Source organism: Diorhabda carinulata, chromosome 3 (assembly GCF_026250575.1).
Source record: "Diorhabda carinulata isolate Delta chromosome 3, icDioCari1.1, whole genome shotgun sequence".
Taxonomy (NCBI): Eukaryota; Metazoa; Arthropoda; class Insecta; order Coleoptera; family Chrysomelidae; genus Diorhabda; species Diorhabda carinulata.
Genome location: NC_079462.1, coordinates 9267114 through 9290989, shown reverse-complemented (window position 1 = coordinate 9290989; position 23876 = coordinate 9267114). Strand labels below are relative to the sequence as shown.

The window sequence follows — 23876 nt, the reverse complement described above, 5'->3', positions numbered from 1 at the left end:
CCAAACACAGCATCTAGACATTATTAACGGTACCTAAATAAATTAACGAAATGCAATATATCTTTTACCATTAAGAAAGATTCATTTCCAGAGGTCTTGCTTAACAATCAATCCTCTGTACATAAGATTGATTTCAGCCTAGGAATCCAAGATATTTGGAAGTTAACATGAAGAGCCCACATAGTTACGCAAAGCAAACTGAACAGTACTATTAGTTAATTGGTGAACAATCCTAAATAGATTTGGGCAATAAGCTGTTGACTTATTTAAAATCATTATGGGTTTATGGAGTGCAGCTATGGGGTACAGTAACACGACGATTCCAGACATTAAGAACAGCATTACCAGTGTTCCTTGGGAATAAATCTACTAATCGAACGAGAGTTCCAAATTATTACAGTGAAAACCGAAGTCTGCCATTAGAGTGAAAGTTATTATAATAGAAATAGCTTTTGTTCGAATTGCTTAGCACAGAAAACGAAGTACGACGTTTGAACCATTTAACACCGAAGGACCTAACAAGGAGGTACAACTAAAATGACTTGTGACTGATATAATCATTTGGTATTTTGTATCATCTTAAACAAATTGTTTTATAGATAGAGAATTAACCAAAGGAGAAAATTCCTACAGGTCATAATACAAAAACAGGCATTCAACTTATTGATTTACAGATGAACAAATTATAAAAAGAAGGAAAATTAGCAAGATATTTTCCGTAATAATTTGGAATAGTTATTTAGTGGTTATTAACGAATTTGTCTAATATTTGGCGAATGACCTTTCTATACATAGCCAATGATGGCGTATGATAAACATAATATTTGGCCAATGATAACATTCAAAAATAGGGTATGTAGGGTTCCATTAAAATTATCCCACCAATTCGTTCGTTGCGACATGAATTGAAATATACCCTTTCAGATGATTACACAAACCACACCACTGATCGCGCCAAAACGAAGGAGAAGGAGAAAAGTGTACTTGAAACTGGAGACTGTATTATTGATAAAAATGAGCGCCACAAATTGTTTTATACGAGTGCTCTGTGACAATGGCGGGAAAACTCAGGACTGTCTCATCGTAAATAATGCATACGGGTTGACTATTCTTTCTGTGGTTCGAGGAAAATATGTGACTACAATTTTTCGGGGTTTCTTGGGTTTTCGTTTGTTTTTTCGGATAACAGAGTATATAGAAAAGAATTATTGAACACGTTTCGAAAGTAGGCACGATGTATATATACATTTTCTCACCAACTGGAAAATAATCTTAAGATAATAATATATTATTTAAATTATTATTATATTAGATTATCAAGAAAAGAATTTGTGAAACAACAAAATATGAATTATCTTTCGAAGAATTTTGTGGGCAATAAACGATGTGAAAATAATTACTAACATACCATTACTATACACTATTAATAGTATTATGACTTGCTACAAAATTTTCATTATACGTCTCTCAGACGGGTCGTGTTTTCAAGCAACTCAGTTTCGTTTGGAAATGAAAGACATACCTATAATATAAATTTGAGTACTGGTAGTATTTTATTACCTTTTTCATGGACTGCGTCCAGGGCCAAAAACTGTTTGAAAGAATCAGTGGAATATATTTGATTATATTAATATGAGAGAGAAAGAGAAATGTTTTATTTTCAAAAAATTGTTACAATTTGTAAACAAAAGCTTGTAAAAACTGAAAAACAAATATAACAATAACTAAATAAAGGTATAAATAAAATAAAATTTCATTATACAGAATAAAACCACAATGAGTAAGAAAATTATAGGTAATAGTAATAGGTAATAATTATAATATAAGTCGTATACAAGTCCATAGCAAAAATTAAATTTTTCCAGTAAATATGCCCTCAAATTAATGCGGAATGCTGGAAAAGATGATATCGATTTGATTTCAATGGGCAAGTGATTATATATTTTTTTGCATTGTAAAATATTGAGCCCTTAACTAATGGAGTAGGTAGGTAAATGTCGTCCTCCGCGTTCCTAAGTGAGCAATCTTTCTTTCCGAAATTGGAGAAGTGTGCTTACGAGTTAGGTAAACGAATTTAAAGAAGGGTAAGGAAAAAAGAGTCACAATTTTTAATCTTTTAGAAAAGTCCCTGCTACTTAGTCCAAATGAATATCTAACAGCTTTCTTTTGTAGTTTGAAGATTCGCTCAAACGTACTCCAAAAGGGAAGGGTATATCGACTCAATAAGGACATAATAGACTGTTAAGAAAGTGGATAAGTTCAGCTCTTTAGAAACTAATCGCATCGCAAAACAGAAGGAACTTGATTTTTTAGATAAGGGATTTAAGGAATTCTCCACAACAAGCCCAAAGAATTTTAGAGAATCAACTACGTCAACGGTGATGTTGTTTAATAAAAAAGGGTGCAATGATTTTTTATGTGATAAAACTCTAGATAGGCGATGTCGTTTATAAACAAAATAGGGCCTAGTACTGAGCCTTGGGGCACTTCATTTTCTACTGGCTTGCAAGGAAACATCGATGTATCGATTGATGGCTGCTTAGGCTAGAGTATACATTATTAAGGAACGAGAAAATAGCATCATTTGTGCATTTGTTACTTAAAAACCCAAATTGATGGGTAGTAAGTATTTTAAATTTAAACAAAAATGATTAAAGCCTTATTTTGGCCAATCTTTCTATGATCATAGATAACGTGGCAAGGAGTGCAATTGGGCGATAATTCGATGCTTTATGTCAATGATGTCATTAATTTTATTGCTATAATTATTTTATAGGTAGATCCTTTTGGAAAAGTATGTTCAGGAATTTCTTAATTTCATTTTCATCTTATCATTTAGAGAGAAGTATTTAGCGTCCGTGGTGTCCCTTAGCGAAGGTATTTGTTGTACGGAAATAATCCGTTACTTCTATGGGTGTCAGTTTTTCGAGGACCTCTTGTATGTTTTGGTTCCTGATAGTTTGTTGAAGTTTTTTCAATTCAGTTGACATAGAAACTAGAGCATTACTAGTGAAAAATGTAATAGAGGAACTTAGTTGCTCCAAATGTCAAAAATACAAGAAAAATGTGGATATTGATCGAAAAGAAAATCAAAATGCTTTTACACTTCTAGTGAAAACTGGTGCTCCACACCAACTTATTCCTTTTTACTCACTTTCCGTCAATCGCTCTTTCATTTTCACCGTTTTACTTTCTGCCAATCTTTAAATCGACATATGACAACCATACGTATCATCTTACTGAAAGGACCTCTTTTTGTTTCTGTCATTGTTGTATTTCCGATTCCTACTTATCTCATATTGTCTTTCTTTATTCTCTATTTATCCTTGGAGCCTCATATTTATAACATTCATTCTAAATTGCTTTTTTGATGTTTCTTTAAACTCCTCATTGTCAAGAAATATGTTTATATAACTATATATTCCTCGTGATTAATGGTCTAAATTTACTGTCTCTTTTGACAGAAAATCAGTTTAAAACAACAGATAAAAATTAACGTTTCGTCTTATTTGGTTCTTTATCAAAATATAACCTAACACTGACATTTTGCGTAATTATATTAATCCATAGATCACTTACAACTTGAATATCAGAATAAAATTGATACAAAATCTTTTTTAAACAGAGTAATCAATTTTTTTTAATTGTTACATTTCAAAAATATGGAACAACCATCAGTTAAATTATTCTTAGTGGCATTAAAAGTTATAATATGTTTTACTTGAATCGGTGGTGTCTTTTTTATCGTTAACAGCTTTCTCGGTCCTATGTTTTTTTATCCCGTTTTAAAAATTTCTACATTTTTATAATTGATTATATGTTTTGTTTCTTAATGCACTTCAATTTTGATCTATTTTTAAATATTGAGATGTCTGTCCTATGTAACGGCGTCACAATAATTAGAATCTACACTTCTGTTCACTAAAGTATGAACTTACATTTTGCCTATGAAATTTCTCACTTAATGTCACTGTAGTAATTGTCAGTGACAGATAATTCAATAATAATTTGAATGCAATTGAAGTAAAAGTGTACTTGATGTCTCCTCAGTTAACTGGAATTTATAAAGCTGTCATTGTTGCCAAATTGGAAGATGGCTGGACTGAAATGTTCAATAATTATAGTAAAATGAAAAGGTTTTTGTGAATACCTACTTGATAACCTAATGTTCGTAAACATGGCAACAAATGTTGCCATGAAACATTGTAAAAATCTGTCCTCAAACTTGTATGTCAATGAAGAGAAGTGTACTTGATATATAATATTACCTCTTTCACTCATCCATTAATTTATTTATCTATTTTCCACTTGCTTATATTATCGTTTTGAATCATTATCAAATTGTTTGTCTCTTACCTCAAATCATTCACTTTACATGGAAGCCCGTTATACTTCCTTGTTTCACATTTATTTTCGTGTTTTCAATATTTTAGATTTTTTAATAAACTTCCATCATCAATTATACTATTAATTCATTTTCCTACTGCAGATTAATTAGATGCAGCAGATATTCACTCCTACCACAATAATATTAAAATATGCCCAATTTTTTATTCTTCCTCTGAATCATTCCCTCAATATCTTGATGAATTTATCAATTCTTTCTCATTATATTTCAATTATACTGGGTTCCAGAAGTCTTTTTTTGATCCTTTCTTGTTTCTTTCTCAATTTAGAGTTGCATGAAATAGTTTTTGTTTCTCTTCACCATTGTGATTCTTATGTAATGCATATGCCGACACCATTTTAATTGTAATATACTGAGAACATACTCCAATAATTCTCCATGTATTGTAGTTTACTAGAGAAGTGAGTCGTTCTTTTTCGACATTATAAATTTTCTTTGTCTTCAATTCCATATTTGGTCGTTTTTCGTTTTATTTTAAAATTGTTATCAACTGTAATCGGTTATAATATTCATAATAATATAATCAATAGGGAGCAGTTGCCATTATTTACCATCAAAACTTCAACGCGAAACATAAGATGACTCTCTAAGGTTGTCGTTTTCGTTACCTATAATACAACCATGTTAATTAATACTCATCAAAATTCCCTTCCACAACTTTGTATGTGACAAAACTTTTATCAGATGATAAGCAATTCAACCACCTGTTTTATTCCGATCCCCTTTTCCTCCACCCCAAGACAAAAGACCTCATCACAGTAGGCTTTCTGTTGCTACGTTGATATTCACTCACATACGTCGAATGTTTCGTGGTTGTTGGTACAGAGACCGGAAGTATCATCGGAGGTAACTGTAACAGAGATAATGTAGTTGGCTGGAGAATTGTCGGATGTTATCTTTTAGGCCCCTACGAACACGAACAAGTTTATAAAGGGTCGAAGTTATAAAAAACCAGATTTCAGTCGATAGAATGTAAAGTTCCATTCTCTCAATTTCCAATATATTCTTAAAAGATTTATAACTATTTATACCAAAATTTTTTTGTTAACCACATATTGACCATCGATAATCGTGAAATCGTAAGAAACCAGGAATAATTTAGTCTGTTTAGTTCGGAAAATTTAGGGTTAAATATTGAGAAATGGAATTGGACCAACTTTCTTTTAGCTGTAATTCCGGATTCTAGAATAGCTGTAATCAGTTGTTTGTTTGGCGTTTTTAATCTCTTTTTGTACATTTATAACAAACTTTATCAGACTTCAAATTTACTGAAACATCCTTTTAAACATTTTTTTTGGAATATGAAAACGCAATTTTTGTTCGGAAAGACCTTATTTTCATTTGCGCTGAATCCCTACAAAAAAATAACTGGAATCTTGCTACACATTTTAGATATGTACTGAATACACAAAAAACTTCATACAATAATATCTATCCATGTATTGATAAATTGAAGTTTTGAAGTTCGATGGGCACACTAAAAAGTTGAAAAGGCTTTAATTTGTTATTGTTAAAATAGCAACTATAGAAGACATAATGAAATGTCTTGACTAGTCTTGACTAGTAATAGAATAATTGTGTCTTATTGTATTATTATTATTGTATTGTATTATTATCTCAGCAGAATCTCTCTAAAAGTAGGCGTAACTTTCCTATTATTATTATTGAAAATGTCTTTATTTTCTGTTTCAATTCCCTAATTACATTGCATCTAATAGATTAACAACTATAAATGTTGTCCGATGATCTGTAGATGTCATGTGTATGTCTGGATACAATGCTGTGGTTCCTTGCAACGGGGCGTTATCCTCAAGTTTGATTTAGGTATAATTACTCTGTCCCTGGTATATAGTTGTGACTTCCAGAATATTTCGGCTGAAATATCCCTAAAAAGCAGTTGAAAAACAGGGTTTCAAATATCGATCAAGGTTTTAGTTTTCGAGAAGGCAATATGGCTGACGTTTATTATAATTCCTATTGATATGTGGAAGTTTTAATTCACGATAATTTTGATATTAATTAAATTTGGAAGAATTTTTCAACCAAACTATGTGATTAGTGAACCATGCAGAAGCCTACACACACTGTCGTGGATATCTCCTGCGCGATTTGCGGTTTCGAGTTTTTCTCGAAAGTCTTTTGGCAGACAATTGTAAAAGTTGAAATTTTGGTTACGAAATCTTTGAGAGTAGGTATGTCGGCTTTGTCATGTAATCAAGAGGAAGTTTTGGGTACTATGAATATTTAATAGCCATACGGAGGCACTTGCTTTGTACCACCGGAAATTTTGTTTGGTACCTTAACGTTCCTATTTGAAAGACATTAGAGTAATAAGATATATTTTCACATATATACTTTTTTGAGACAGATTTGGACATTTATGATTTTTCAAGAAAAAAAGGCTCACTTATTTTTGGAGAAGAAGCATGGTTTGAAAATTATGCTTTCCTATCAATGATAAAGAGTTAAGGTGGAATAACGTGAATCACACAATAGGTGATCGAATTTAGTATTAAATACTTTTATTCCAAAGTAGGCATATTTTTTGAATACTGGAAGGCAACGAATCATAGTAGTTTTGGTGTTCATTTCCGTTTTTTACTAAGCTGAAGCAATATCTAGTTAATAAGAATAGATATTAATAATAGTAGATCTATGTCGGTTATACAGAACTTTAATCAAAACTTCATTTTTATATTGTTAACAATATGTATTCCCGCACGAAGTTTACAGTATATAACAGTATGTAACAGAAAACTAATCACAGCTAGTTTGGAAATTTATAATAAAAAATTTTGATGCGAAATTTTTATGAAAAAAAGTTTCATGTTCGTGTTCAGAAAATATCTCAATATGTAGAAATATGTTTCGATTATTCTCAAATTAGTTCTTAGATTTGTATTATTTCTCAATTGAGGATGCGACGATAAAAGTCGATTTTGCCTAGGTTATACCGGTTATAACTGACATGTTCAGTAAAAATTGCTTAAACATCAAAAGTGATCAATGTAGGTAAATATTTACTATTGAATTCGATTGACCTATAGGAAAGTATACTCCTTCTATCTTAAGTATTACTACTAATAACTTAACTGTATTTAATCTTATGCTTTTTTTAGTCTCGTAATACCGTTCATTACAATAACAAAATTATACAAAAAACCTGAGATTATTGATTTCTTTTTAGATTCTTTTTGTTACGTTGCTTCGTTGTTTGTTTGAATTTTGATGTACTAAAACAGCTCAAATCCTCTTGAAACTTAGAATACTTAAAATACCAAAATTATTTAAAATGAACACATTGCATTTCTAAGTTAAAATGATTATGTTTGCACGAAAACGTACTTTTAAGGCTTAATATTGAGCCTCTCACTCTCGGCTTACAGTTACACAATCATTTCCCTTTAGGTGGATGGTTATGAGGCGCAGTTGCTGATGGAATTCCTCCACAGTCAATCGTATTTTGCTGACGAATTTACAAAACGACGGATGTCACTTGGTGATAAGGCACATATTGGTAGGTCCTGTTCTTCTGTTGAAAACATTGAGAGAGTGTGACAATTCATCGAAGAAGAGCCAAGATACACGTAGCAAGCAATGGACGATCCTCAACAATAATTTTAATTTTACGTGATCATCTCCATGTGAAAAAATTGTTGCCTATTTTTCTTTTAAAGCAGATTTGATTAATCACACATTTATGTGTATTGTGGTGCTCGGTAGTTACTGTTAATATTTGTTAATATTCGGTGATAATAGCTGCTTTCTAATTATATTTGAGTGAACTGAGATACTCAATTATTGGAGTATCTGATACTCAAATAATTATGTCACTACTCAATGAATAAAAAGAACGCTTAAAGTGTTAATATGCTCAATAACTACATAAAATTCACCATTATCATTGGTGAATCAACTTTCTGTTACTCACAGTAAAAGAAATGACATAACTAAAATAATATTATTGACAAGATCTGACAACGCAATGTCCTTAACCTCACTTTCAATCCCAACTCACAAAACTCACTAAAACACATGATACTGAAAAGGAACGTGCATTGACTTAGTTGTATTTTCATAAGTGAGAATAATCTTGGTTTTGGTGTAAATGGAAAGCAGCTAATATTTGATGAATTATGCTGACATAGTGTATGTAAAAACTTCTAATTCACTATAAAGATAAGACAATCTCGACAAAAGCTGAGCTGATAATTCTAACTCTATCAATTTTCTCTAGTCCGAAACTAACATCGTTGGAAGAACTCAGACGAATAGAAATCGTGAATGGAGCTCAATTATCACTTAAATAAATTGAAACGTTCACCAAAGTTTCAAATTAAAAATCTATGATTTTCTAGACAGTTTTCGATAACAAAATTAATAATTGATTTTACTTAAAAATGACACATTATCTTGACAGGAACATTGTCAGTTATAATTTGAATGAGTTGTGACTATTTTTGCAAATATAGTGTAAATTTTCACACACTTCCTTAAATATTTTATCTGAATGCTTTCCTAATGATGTCCCACATATTCCCTATTCCATATACCAATTAGTTGGGCGAGAGAAAAGTGGTTGACAAATGACACGTGGTCTGTTTTATGTTTTCAATGTTATCCAGACACATGTTATCTCATCTCATTGGAATGATAGTTGGTAGCAGATCTATAAGTTCCAATGCCAGGATAAAATGTCAGTGAGACAAACATGGACGTAGTGTGTGGTTTGTGCGTGAGTTCTTTTGGATATTTCTGATTCGAAATATGAACCACTGAAGTAAGTAAACTGTTTTCCTTCAGTTTTATCCTAATTTAAAACAATACATTTTGTATACGAAGCAAGAGAAATAACGAAATTTGTACACGTCAACTTTTATTAATTAAAAAAAATGGAAATATGAGAATAGAAGTTATTAATAACAATTATGGAAAATATTGCTTCTATCCATATTTAACTGAGATATCGAATTTTGAAATTTTTAAAATGAGACATTTTTTTATTAAAATGAAATTTTTATTTTCATCTGTACGATTTCATTATATAAAAATAATGTTTTGATTCATTGGAATAATATCTTTCACAACTATACACATTATTTTCCAATTCTCCAAGCTTAATTATACAGAAGTAATCGTGTAGGTCCGTATTTGAAAGATCTAATAATGTAATCGACAATATCACTTTCAACTGACTAATACTGATACAAGAGGAATGGAAAGTATTTTGATTTATCCAGACAATAATTTCACAATAAGCGAACTGCAATATTCGAATCATTGATAAATAACACTTTTCAGTTGAATTAATGATCAAAATGCCATCTACCGGTATCGGTATCGCTAACAAGAGAAATCGAAAAAAATATATTCTTATCGTACATTAAGAATGTCTTCCGGACTATTTTATCTCTAATTTTGTTTTGTAACTATAGATTTTGCGGTTCATCTATGTGCACCTTAGATCTAAATAATCCTATAGAAAAAAATCTAGACGCGTAGAACTGTGAATCCTAGAGGTCACGCTATTAGTTACCGTCTATCAAACTTTGCTTCCGAAAACACTGGTTTAATAACTCGCAAACATCACGTTAATAATACAGGGTTACATTATCTTATCGCAACCAGATATTATTATCAGCTAGAAATTTTGGTATTTCGAAGCATATTGGTAAGGTTTGGCGAATCTTCAATTCACGCGTATTGTAGATTGTAATCAGAATCAAAAATTGTATCATTTATTATCCCCAGCCCAACATTGATTGTTTGCTAGTGTTGAGTATGATGTTAAGTCACCCATTGAGGATTAGGTATCCTCACTCTAGTATCTGCAATTATTACAAATTGACTGAACAATTTAGACAAAACGCGGATTGCCGTAACATAAAACCTTAAAAAAGTCACAAAACTGCATTCGGCGATCCAGATCATTAACGCAGATCCCTTGATGCTACTCAATTTTGTAAGGATAGTACTAGATTTTTAGAATACATAATTGTTACGAAATAGTTCACGATATGGGCAGTGAAGCCGATCTCATCTGGTTATAATGGAACTCTATAATTAGGCGGAGTCGCGGCTCTTTTTATATACATTGGAATTCGTTTTATTTTTGTTTTTATATATCTATGTTTTATCATAGCAAGAGATTTCTTCACATTGTTATTTTTGAACTAATTTCTAGGAAGGTCTTTTCATTTATTTATTTAGTTTATTTACTTTCTAGAATTATAGGAATGTCATTTCTGCTATATAAATCGAGCATGATTAGCGGAGTTTAGTTAGTTTATAATAAATAGCCATAATGATCGGAATGACGAAAACTGAACGGTGAATTTAACCAAATTTCACAAGTGATAAGTTAATTATTATATAAGTTAGTTAAGTCTAGTGTTAGGAAGTACATAAATCAAATAAGTGAAAGACATTGTATATAGATTCACCACACCTATAGAAATAGTATAAATAAATAAGAAAAACATGACATTATTATAGCAACCGCTAAGTATAGCAATTTCTGGTTGTCTTCAACATCTAACCCAATAACAAGTTTCACGATTTAGGTTAGTTTAGTACGTCCAGCATTTCAAATATTTTAATCAGTTCATCTAAAAATGTTATTATATACCTGTTGTCCAGTGAAACAAAACTCAAACTAATTATTCAATCGGCATTAGGCAGAGTACTTGATCGGTTAAGCCGTGTTTAGAATAAAGTTAAAATCACTGTTAAGCACCGCGTATTCGACGAGATGCGCTGTTGGATGTATTCAGTCGAGCGCAGTTTATTGCTATGTCGCGCCGATTTAAAACAATATCTCGGTTTTCTAAATTTTCACCCACGATGACAATAGCGACTTCGTCAATTGTTGGCGCATTAAAATGTGTCCTGCTGGTGTCCTATCAGCTTTGATGATTATCAAACGGTTTGCGGTCTAAAGCGGTCGTAAATAATGCAACCAATTCGTTATGTTGGTGAAAAAACGTTTGGAGTTGTTCCACAATTGGTCTTTCCAGCGAATTATTGTGTGCACAACGCTGATATATATATTTGACCCTGAATCTTGAAAGTTGGCATAAAATCTGGCCTATTTCCGGAAACCAATGAATATAATAGTTCTGGTGGCGGTACCAATCGCGTCAATTTGATGTGACCGTTCGCGCAACACAATCTATGAGCTTCATTTTTAAATTTTAATGGCTTGCAATATTGGCATACAACGTTCATTGGTCCAATACTCGATTTCTACATTATAAGCAACTCGATAAGGGTTAAATGCAACATTTCTATGTTGTTGATTTTGATTCCATCGATTACGTTTAATGTCATTCCGCGCTTCGCGTTGCTCGTTAGTTTGACTTGCTCTTGTATATCTTTGACTCGCAGCATTTAGAGTTCTGCGACCTAATTTTGTACTCTAGCATTTTCAAAAACGAAAATTCAACTGTAAATTAAAGAAAACTATTGTATTCTTCTTTATAACCGAGTATATCATTTTTGTCATGTTAGTAATTTTCATGTTAGTCTATCCAAAACATATTGAATTGATTCTTTAATACTAGGCGTAATTGCTCTGAATTAACCGTGATGTACACTTAGAAATTCAGTTTTGTCACATCCTTTTTGTGGGAAATAATAAATTAATTATATTACAAATATTTTTTATCAATAAAATAACTCCAATCGAAGCATTTGTTTTAAATGAGTTTGATTACATCCTCTTTGATGATATTTGCAGCACGCATTCTGTCAATTCTATGTAAAGCGTCATATTGTTTCATTAATAGTATATTTCGTAGCAAAAGTTATAATATACTCGTGAAATTTCTCTGCGCGGCTTCGTGCATAAAATTTTTCATTTCGTTCGTAATGGGCTTACAACTCGTGTAACATACTATACTCCCATTCATGCATGCTACTTAAGAAAACGTGTCCTATTTTTGAAGAAATTGCATAATGTGCTGCCTACATTTAGAGGCACCACTCTTTCAATCTTAAATATATCTCGCTAATGCTAAAAGTTTTTATGTTTTTTAATTTACTAAATTTATGTAAATAGACCAAATAAAGTCTTACATAAATAAAAATTAAATTAAACCAAGAAGTTTAAGTTTTCTTCTCAAAACGCACTTGTATGTTATTGTTAAATGTCATTTACAAAGAATGTTCACATTGTGATTTTTACAGACATGGGCGTAGAAAAAAGTTTATATTGTCCAAAGCGCTAAGGTTAGATTAGAACTTAGTTTTCCCAAAAAAGTATTCTTAAATTTTTTATTTTTCTTCACCATTTTTCAAATTTTTTCTTTGATAATGACAACAACCAACACAACAGAAGAAAAAAGTGGAATCGGTCCAGTTGTTCAGGCGTGATGGTGTGACCAAGGGACTTAGGGATTCATTGATTGGTTTTTAACGATTAGTTTCTGTTGTTCTTTGTATTGATTTAACTTTTCATTTTTTATTGAAAAAATTATATTGAGTACCGAAATATTGAATATTGAACTGAAACAGTTTATGGCTCATAATTTCCAATAATAGATAATACCAAATATGGCATTACTGAACACAGTATTGAAAGGCCTTTATAATATATTACAATACAGACATTTCAATTTAAAAGAGTTACATCACCACTTTAAAACTGTTCACGTCAACAGTAAATTATGTGAATTTGTTCCATAATCTAGCAATGTTCCCATTTGTTTCAGCTTAAAAATTCCAAACATTACTCCCAGACCCCTGACACTCGATTAGTGTCTTTTTATTCAGTGTGAATAGGATATATAATTCTTTTTCAATAACTATTATATGATAAATTGGTTCTGAAAACTGATTATTGAATTTATGTTACATAAGAAAATCACTAAATATTTTGAGGCGTAAATAATAATGGAAGCAAATATTATAATGGGAAGAGAAATAAACATACAGCAACACTAAAAATGGAATAATTGTAGTTCTTTCAATGAATCCTTGACGGTTTCAATGTATTTTGGAAAAAAATTGGAATTTCCAACTGTTATATATACTCAAACCTAACAAATATCACTTCACTTAGAGTGTGCAGATACCTATCTCGAGAATATTGATCCATACTTTAATGGATATTCCTACAATTCGATTGATCTCACCCTGGTAAAAAAATCAGAATAGTTGTTGGTATCATGGTTGTTTTTTCCATTTTCAATGTGAGTGATATAAGTTTATCACAATTATACTCCCTTTATTACAATGACTGAAATGTTTTGCTGGGAATCATAATTTTCGGATCGGGTTAAACTAAAATTCAGACACTGAGTGCAAAACAGCACAATAAACACTCCTTAGAAATACTACTACTAAGTCGAAAATATCTTTGTTACTTGATACAGAGGTGAATTCTAAGCAAAAAATTTTTAGAAAATAATTATTTATGATACAAAACGCTTTTTCATAGATAGAAAACTTTTTCTCAAACAAAGCGTAAAATCAAGACGCCGAAACCAAAATTCCAAATGGAGAACGTGGAAAAAAATTTGTTTCGTCTATATACAGGGTGTTTCTATATTTGATCGACAACGCTCTACCATAGAGAGATCTCAATAAATGATTCATTTTAATATAGGAATACGAACCCTTACAGAGACTAGTTGCTGAGATATGAGGTGTTAAAAATTACAAATCAAAATAAAAAATTTGCCATAATATGCTTAATAAAATAAGATATTGACATAAACAAAGTTTGGAAAAATTGAACCAGTGTCTCGCTGTCAGGGTTAGTTGTCACTTTTATCCCCCTATTTTCAAGCCACTGGAGCAAATTCTTTTTTTATTTTCTTTAAATTACCTGAAGAAACTAATTACCTTTTATGGAGCTATACACTTAAGTAATTATTAATAATCTCTATTTCAAACAAAAATGTATTACAACAATAACAACATTGACAAAGTTACAGTAGTTGTTCAAACTGTTGGCCACCTACCTCAATACACTTATTACACCGTTTTGTCATTGAAATTCACGTGAATTTCAATCATTATTCGAAATTAAATGAACAATTAATTGATTTATAAATTACTTAAGTGCTTGCAGACTTTTGTTCAGAAGCAAATTTTTACAACACCGTTCATTTGGAACATTTTTTAACGCCCTATATCTCAGCAGCTAGACCCCGTAAGGGTCCGTATCAAAATGAATCATTTATTGAGATCTCTCTGTCATAGAGCGTTGTTGGTTGAATCTAGAAACACCCTGTATGTACCATAGATATTTTTTCAAAACTATGATCATATTTCATTATTTAAACAAATTTTCACTTGCACTTTTTTGGAGTAAATCATTTGCTATTTGAAACAAATTGATCTACAAATTTTTGGTCAGGATAATAAGAAACAAACTGGGAGCAAATCATTACCAAGAAGTCGGTGAATATCAAGGTGGCTTTAGGGAGGGGCAAAGCACAACGTACAATATCTTTACTTTAAAAACAATTCAGAGCAATAATCAAGACCAAATTCTAGAACTACGTCTACTGTTCATAGAGAGAACAAAAACTCACTTTGAAAAGAACTTAGATCAAAGTATTATCTGAAAGAGAACTATCCGAAAGTTTTCTAGGAAAAAGAGAGTACAAACAGGGAGACTTCATATCGACTTCCCTTTTTAACCTTACATTAGAGGTAATTATAAGGAAAGTGCAAATACGGCACAAGTCAGATCCCGGGAGGAATTGGAAAAAGCCTATATAGTAGACTAGAAAAGGAATCAATCGATATACATATAATGTTTTCAATTTTTATGACATATATACTATAATATATTATGACATAAATATCATTCATTGGATCTCCAATGTAAATAATTAGAATAGAACAATTAGGATCAACTTTTTTATGTCGATACTTGTTCAGCATTACTTGCTTCTACATCAAATCAAGGTCATTACTTTTTCCTTAGAGTAAGTTCGGATGATGTCTATATGTTACCTATTCTACTGTATGTAAAACTTGCGATATAAAATGTTCCACATTATCACTGGCACAAAAGCCGAAAGAATATGGTTTTAGCGCTTCTTTTGAATCCTTTCTGCAACTGTTCCGGTAGATTAAAGAATGCACAGTAGGAACAATGGAAAAAGGAAATTAGAAAGACAATTGTCCGCTAGAAAGAGTTGTAATGGAGAAAGCGAGACTCTTAATGGAAACAAATATACACCCGCCAGGATAACTCACTCTCTCCACTCATTATAGAACGGATAATATTGGGAAAACAGGACAGTATAAAAATTTTTCAGGTGTAGTTTCAGATAAAAATAAATATGTTGAAGTCAATTTTATACTTTCACATTACTCAAATCTACTGTGTCGAAAACTACTAAACTAAACTAAGAGTTTTGAAATATTCGTTTGTTTCTTTATTAATACAACGTCTCATAACTCGACCTCTTTCCATAGCATACAAACATAACTTTATCCAGCACACAAACCATTTTAACCGTTTATCAGGTAAAATTCGTCAATATTATTGTTCAAATTAAATCATTAACACTTTATTGAACTATAAGATAACTATAAATTAGAAATGAATATGTGTGTGTGAGGTGTTCCAGAATATAGTAGAACCTTCTGTATCAAGTAACAGATACATTCTCAAAATACACCTTAAACATATTTCAAGGGTGAGTCAATAGATAGAGAGACTCTGCATTTTTACTACATTAACTAACGGCTGGTGCCGTCAGATAGTGTGAGGTTGTGTATCCGTCCTTATTATCTAGATTACATAATAACAACATTCTCACTGGTATCAATTATAATTTCCTCAAAAGCATTTTCTCAATGTACTTTAATAAGCAAAAACAATATTTGCAACTAGCCATCAACAGGCTTAATGCTCATTGGAGAATTTTTTACGACGTCAACAATTTCAACCTACTATTGTTTACACTTTTATGAGAACCTTTGTAGGTACTCATACTACTGTAAAATTTCGAGCTCGATACTTTCATTATACAGCGTTTTTTGTCGGGCTAACTAATCATTAATAAGTAAAAGTCGTCGCTTATTCTGAAGGCCGATGACAGATTTCCGAATTAATAGTGCTAGAATGAATTTCATTGTTAAAGGTATTTTTCGTTGCTTACAACTAATGACTCTATCAGTAATAACTGCCCGTCACAAACTATAGTAGATATGTGACTTCATGAGCATTTAATGAATCATTTTAGTCTGTGATGGATTGAATATACAGTTAAATAGTTTTATAGGAACTTTCTAAATATATACATTTCCATTAACATTGACAATAATTAACAACACTCTACCTTTATGAGATTAATTAATTTCAGAGGACCCAGCAATTCGTTTAAATATTGCAGTTATTGACTGAAGGAAAATCTTTTAAGAATGCATACCCACACAAGGTATAATTACTAGTACTGCAGTAGTCAGTGTTTAATTGTTATTAGGATATATTATATGCAATCACTAATATGAGAATCAATATTCTTCTCATTTATTTAAACAGTTTAAACAGCAGGTTGAATTTGTACACTCGGTGTATCTCACTTATGCATTTCAATTATACACTAAATACACTGAACTATGCACTTACACTCATTACTAAACACTTATCTAATCTATTTGAATACACCGCTTGGTTTACTTTTTCACTATCCCGATGTGTTCATCATAACATCAAATTATTTATTGACTTTTGCTGCTAAACCACCGTTTATTTATTTCCAACTGCTTTCTAGATAATTTGGATTGTAAGCTAGAGGAAATGACTTTGAAATTGTTCATGAAAACAGTCACAACATAATGTAAACAGCTTATAAAAACAATACGAGGAATTGCCGTATAAACATAATAGAATAGCAGCGGCTTCACGGTCTCTATCAGTGGACGAGTTCGTGGCAATATATTCCATTGAGAATTCCAGCAATCAACGTAACGGAACTGTTATACTATATCCAGGCCAATGTAGCTACACCCTCGAGGGAGTTTTGAAATAGTAAACAGTGTCATATTATTTACTGAGTCATTCAATTATTAGAATTTAATATATAGGATTCGGAGAAGATAACTGAACATAGAAATGTCAATGTGAAATTATTAAATCATCTAATTACAGTCGAACAGTGCAAGCTTCAATCGAGCATCACTATGAATTATAACTAATTATTTCACTTCACAAATACCAAGTTTTTGATAATTTGTTTGATATTTTTTCACATCTTTATTTATTAGAATATACTATAATCTACTTCACGTGACTATTTAAAACTTATATTTTGACTTATTTTTGTAGTTTCTTATTTTTCCCCTGATTTTTGTGGACACGACGCGACGTTTCGCTCTTCTTTCGATACTCAGTGATTTCAATACCTAAAAAATTACAGAAAAGAAGGATATTTAGAAATTCAATGAAACAGTTATGATCACCGTTCATTTCTACATTATGCAAACCATTTGATTATTTTGGAAAAAGCATTCGAGTAGACTAAAAGTTTTTAGGGTAAAATATAAACTCCAAACTAATCTATCAACATTTTTTTGAAAATATACATATTCTACTAAAATATGGGCACAACTGTCAAAATCGCGTAATTTTGATATTATATATTCCACAGTTGATGGAAAAAACATCACTGACACCTTTGCATTACAAAAATTATTAAAAATTACAAATAATTCAATATTTTCATATCTTTTGTTTGGATGAAAAGCGTTAGATAATTCATGTACTAACGTTTCAAACTTAAGGGTGAAATGAATTTTGCTTCATAATGCTGCAGGCTGCACATTCTAGTCTAACATCATGTTGAAGTTTCTCGAATGGATGTAGGATTTTCTACAAAACATTACAGAACACTCAAGGATTTTCCATCATAAATTACGGCCTTCAATCAGTCAGTTTTGGGGCGACTCTTAAAAGATTTACAAACCTCCAAATTATATTATGCAATAACTTGATAAAGATGGTAGTGATAATGAGAGTAATTCATGTTGTTTGAATTCAATGATAATTTTTTGACATAATTTTTTTTCCAATAGATTTTATTTCACTAAAACTTTGGAATTAATAAATGTAGAATTGTGCGATCATAATGATTTTATTTGTTATTATAAATACTAATAAAAGCTAGAAATATATACTATTTAACAAAATTTATTATTGAATTAAGCTCATTCCATATATCTTTCCATATTTACATATATATTATAATCACACTATAGGGAGAGTGGTAGTTTTCAATTTAAGAATAATATTCAGTAGAAACTAAAATAAAAGATACTCTCAAGTTTCCAATATACTTTTAGTTTGTACCTTGGAGGCCTAGAAGCCACATTAGGATTGTTTTTTTGCTAGAGCATTTAGAACTTGTTCATCCACTAGTTTGGATGTGTAAACAAAAGCTTTCGGAGCCGCTTGGCTATATGAGATAATGTAGATGAGGTTTTTAGAGAGGTTTCCAAACACTCCTGAGCACATTTGTTTATTGCTAGTAACTCTAATTGAATAATGGTAAGTGATGTTCCTAGAGATATGGAGAGCTTGTCCAGTCGTCGAAGTGCTTGCGCTAGCTTCGAACCGTCTGTGTACTTCTTGGGTGACCTATCAGATTTCCTGGCTTCAGTTTTACTGTCTGTGAGCGTCGCTAAATGCCTCTTTCTTCACTATGATGGGAAGAGGAGGCAGGTCAGTAATGACTTTAAGGCTATAGTAGAGCAGGTTGATATTGCACCTGTAATACGTAGAAAAGTCACCCTATGATCCTTGTTTAGTATTTTTTGAGCTGTTGTTTCTCAATTTTCGACCACCAAACAAGCTCTGCATCTGCAATAATGGGTTTGATGATTGTTTGGTATATCCAGAATATCATTTTAGGATTTAGTCCCCTTTAGTAGTTACAGTAAATAAAGTTTCCGGATATTCAACGTCATCTGTGTTTACATGACCCTTTTAAAAGAGAGATCTACTAACAAACTATTTCATCAACTATCAAAAGCGTTCTCGTAATAATTGATAAATTGTTGAGTGAATAACAAAGGTGCTATGGACCCAGCAACGAAGCCATTGTTGTATGTGGGGTAGAGTTAATTGAAACTTATTGGATTATATACCTACTTTCAAAATACAAATAGTTTCTAATACAAAATATTTACAATTTATCTATGTTCACAATATTCCTTCGGCCATCCCTGATATATACACTCAGAATTGTCATCCTGATGATGGACTTTTAAGACTCGAGGCCTTTTCTAATTATTCTCAAAGACAACTATTATTCAACGTTCATATCCTCAGGCATTTTCGCGCTTATGGTGTTCATGCATGGAGACAGATAAGACAAGATGGGGTTACATTAATTAATATATCAAACTCCATGTTGGGGCCATAGAGATAGCAATTAAGCAATTACTAATTAATATTTTTTTGAACATTTTTATCGTTTTAGAATAGATTTTTACAATTCATCGGAAATATTTTAATACGAGTGCTGCTACTTAAGATGTAGAAATTAAAAAAAATATTTATAATTGGATGTGGCTTTATTGTTTTTTAAAATATTCTCCATCAAGATCAATACACATTTGACAAACAAATGCTGATATACATTCTCGTTAAATTGAAAAAAACTTCAACTGAGTACTATAAATTGTTGCAAGGGGCCTATGGGGTCAAATCTCTTGCGCGTGTTTTTGAGTGGTGTAAGCGCTTTAGTGACGGCCGAGAGAGCACTGAAGATTACCAGGGCTCAGGACGCCTTGTGACTGTTTCAACTCCGGAAACAGTGACCAAAATCAACCAAATTGTGCGTGCAGATCGACTAATGAGCATCAGGATAATTGTCAAGGCTCTAACCGCTGATAAAGAAACGGTTAGAAAAGTTTTACACGATGAATTACACATGACAAAAGTCTATGCGAAGTTGGTGCCAAAAAATCTGACTCCTGACCAAGGGCTCTTGCGTCAACGGGTTTGTTCAGATTTCCTTGAAAGGTTAGAAAAAGATCTACTTTGAAAGGGTTCTGATTCGAGTCGATGAAAGCGGTAAAGCAAAAAACGGCTCTTAATGACCCTCACCAAAGAATATTACCAGCACTGCTTCGATCAATGGAAAATACCTATGGAAAGATGTGTGGCGAGAGGAGGGGAGAATATTGAAGGAATAAAACCCTTTTTCATAACCATTCTCGTTATTTAATAGCCACACTTCATAGATCAGAGTTGCAAATAATTTATTACCAGTACAATCAGCTAGAGTATACGAAAAATTATACTTCCATTGTATGGACTGAAAGTACAAAAATAAAGATAGCAGCTTTTCAGAAAACGTGGTAATTGTTTATTTTAATGAGTTATCTAGAAAATTGAATTCCAAAGTCTATGGACACATTATTCAATTATGAAATCTACTATCTATAAAACATAAAGTAGACATATCTCAGTAACGATTGAAGATACAAAAATAAAACGAAAAATGACCGTTACGGGACAATATTATGAAATCTGCAAGAAGTAAATTAATCTTTGTGCAAGAATTGCGTAGCTCCCTCTTTATAAGAAAATTATGTAATCGCAAAACGGAAAACAAAACGTAGGAATAAACATATTGGGGAATATAGGTAAAGAAATTGTTACTTATTTGAATATTTCAAATCTCAATTGACCTACTGGACACTACTTTCGTCGCAGTTCTGCTACAATATTAATTGTTGTAACAGATGGTAACATCACTTCAATTAAGCGTCAGGGTGGATGAAAATCCACGACAGTGGCCAGTAGCTACATTGAGGAATCATTCCAAAATCAACGTAGCCAATCAAAACTGTGAATTCGATTGAGTACAGCCAAACTAATAATGCTGTAAACATTATTCCATAAACATCAACAATATCATGCACCAATACTGTGATACAATTATGTATATAAATCAACCTAAATAATTATAAAAAAATAACTTCTCTGAAATGAAATGAATAATTCTCTAATTATAATCCACTAAATTCACTAAATTTTCAAAAAAAAATTGTTTGTTTTTCGTTATGATTGGTCGTAGAAAAAATAATTAATGCTTCTCGTATTCTATGGCTATTAATTACGACACCTGCCGAGGCTCTTGTAGTAATTTTCTCATTGCATAATATTCTATTTTAGTGTAATTTTAATAAATTGTGGCTCTCATGAAAAAAACATTTTTTTTATTTTTTCATCAACTGTATAAGATAATTTAATGCCACAAGAGCCTTGAGGAGAGATTGATAAAACATTTCAAATAAGGTACCATAAGCCCCTAATTTTAGTTGAATACATACTTAAAAATTAATGCACCATTATGTATAAATATAGTAATATGAAGTGTATACTTTTTTCTCAGAATCTAATTTTCTCAGACTATCAAAGAAAAATTTCCATTACATAAAAGAACATCCTCAGCCAACAATTCACATTGGGCACGGAACAGTTTTCATAATTGTTTTCCACGAAACCGCAGTGGCCATCTTTTTAATTTGAACAACGCTTTCCAATGATGCACAGCCTACTTCAATTCACTTCTGCCATTGTCATGCATATCGTGCTCGTGGGTATTGTTCTTCATTAATTGTTTTCTTTTTCCCTCGTTTTTTCTTTTTTTATTTTTCAATTTTTGGTAAGGCGGATTCGACTGCTAAGCGATATAATAGATAACTGAAGGTAGGGTATATTGCTTTGATGGAACTGTTACTGAACAAGAATTTGTTGTATTATTGTTCTTTGATGAACTAGCCAGTTAACAATCTGCAATCAGATCCATTGCTAGTGTATATCGACAACATATATCTACAAGAACAAGTACAGCATGCTTCCTAGAGACAAAAATAAGGAGCTAAATATATGTAATACATCGTAGTAGAAATATCAAGAAATATTTCTACAGTTTCGAAACATTTTACTGATAATCATAAACGTAATTATTCTGAAAGGGGTTGACCATATCTTCTATATCATCATTCACCCCTCTGCAACAACTTTTTGCGATTTTTCTAAGGCTTTTGATTGTGTTAATCATAATATTTTAATTAACAAATTGCAGTACTACGGTTTCAGGGGAACACCTCTCATATGGTTTAAGTCATAACTTACCAACAGCAGGGTTGATACAACAATGTCCTCTTGAATGCCAATAGAATGTGATTTGCCCCAAGGCTCATTACTAGGCCCTTCTGTTTATAAACGTCATCGCCTATTTAGATATCAGTGGTAAAACATGTCTATTTGCAGACAACATTAGTTTCTTCTAAAACTAAAGTTTTATCATACCATTTAAAGTTCCTCCTGTTTTGCACTAAGATCAGTTTCAAAAGAACTGAACTTATCCACCTCATCAACAGTTTATTATGCCCTTATTTAGTCGCATCTTCAATATGCCCTTCCCTTCTGGGGTACGAGTGATGCGAATCAATTTGAGCGAATCTTCAAACTACAAAAGAGAGCTCTTAGATAATCACTCGGACTAAACAGCAGGGCTCACTGCAGGGGCTTCTTTAAAAGATTAAAAAATTTTGATTCTTCCTTTCTTATTCATCTTTGAATCCATTTGCCTAATTCGTAAGCACGCAATTTCAGAAAGGTCGTTGCACGGCTATCTACTTAAGAACGCGCGACACAACCTTTACCAACCTACTCCACGTTCAGAATTAGTTAAGGGATTAATATTTTGCATTGAAAAATAAATGGATAATCACTTGGCACGCCAATTAAAATCAAATCAATATCATCTTTTCTCGCGTTCCGCAATAATTTGAGGGCAAATTTACTGGAAAGTGCCTTCTATTCTAACACTAATATTCAATTCCGGGCATACTGCATACTGGTTTAATTTTTGCTATGGACTTATATACTAATTATTACCTATTACTATTACCTATAATGTTGTAACTCATTGTGATTTTCTCCTGTATATTGAAATTAAATTTTATTTGTGTCTTCATTTAGTTATTTTCATGTTTTTTTAGTTTTTACAAGCTTTTGCATACAAATTGTAACAAATTTTTGACAATAAAACATTTCTCTCTCTCTCTCTCTCTCTCTTATTTCAAAAATCTCGTAAGCTCAAACGAAATGTGAGCGTTATTCCGCTTATTTTAGTTGCTCTATTGTGTCAACTCATGGGTTATTTGCTATTTTTCATACAATGACAACATCAAGTAAAGAAGTTGTCTTCAGTTTTCCATAGCCTACGGAGTAATCGCTCTGAAATCGGTCAGAAATATTACTAAAAATAAAGCACTTTAAGTGATTTTCAATCTGGTCCATTCGATGGTTTATCACTGAAGAATTCTGTATTGTATATCTAATTGTTGAACATAACTTTGCCGAGATTTTATTGCTAGAGAAAATTAACGTAATTATAAATTATCGGAGAAAACATTGTCAAAACAATCTATTTAGAAATTTTATCAAAACAAACCTGGAGGAATTGTTTATTGGAAGACG

The 23876-nt window shown here is 31.6% G+C and overlaps 1 protein-coding gene across 2 annotated transcripts in view; it reads left to right on the top strand.

Annotated features, from left to right (window-relative positions):
• Window positions 1-9049: 9049 nt before the first annotated feature.
• Window positions 9050-23876, top strand: part of LOC130891200 (uncharacterized protein MAL13P1.304-like) — a 53422-nt gene continuing 38595 nt past the window's right edge. For both annotated transcript variants that reach the window (XM_057795803.1, XM_057795804.1), the window contains exon 1: window positions 9050-9188. The gene's annotated coding sequence lies outside the window, so the exon portion shown is untranslated. The remainder of the gene's footprint in view (window positions 9189-23876) is intronic.